Source organism: Myotis brandtii, unplaced genomic scaffold, assembly GCF_000412655.1.
Source record: "Myotis brandtii unplaced genomic scaffold, ASM41265v1 scaffold19, whole genome shotgun sequence".
Lineage (NCBI taxonomy): Eukaryota > Metazoa > Chordata > Mammalia > Chiroptera > Vespertilionidae > Myotis > Myotis brandtii.
In genome coordinates this window covers 973,307-973,816 of record NW_005357075.1, presented here as the reverse complement: position 1 = coordinate 973,816, position 510 = coordinate 973,307, and positions in this window count along the sequence as shown.

The window sequence follows — 510 nt, the reverse complement described above, 5'->3', positions numbered from 1 at the left end:
TGCCGCTGCCTCTGCCGCTGCTGCTGCCGCTGCTGCTACCACCACCACCAGCCCCGCCGCTTCCTAGCAAGCTCACTGCTGCCCAAAAGCTCCCAGCCAGGGAACTCCACCAGCCTATTTATCTGAGCCCCGGGAAAGCTCCGTGACGTAGCTGCCCATATATGGACAGACAAAGCCCAGCCGAAGGGGCGCGACGTCACAATGGAAGCTCCTCACAATGGAACATTAGAAAGCAGGAAGCGGGCGGCCGCCAGCGTGCGGCGTCCGCACCGCTCGCGGATCTTGAAAAAAGAGAGAGAAAGAGAGAAATAGAAGAGAAGAAAGGACAATTCGAGAGGAGAGAGGACAGAGGGATGCAACTGAACGCAAAGCGTAAAGCACGTAGCGCGCATTTGAAAAAGCCATAACTGCCTGTATGTTTATTTTGGGTCTGCACGAGGAGAACCCTCTGGGACCGCGGGGTGGGGTGGGGGCGCGGAGGTTTTTTGAGGTTTGCTCCAACACCCGTAG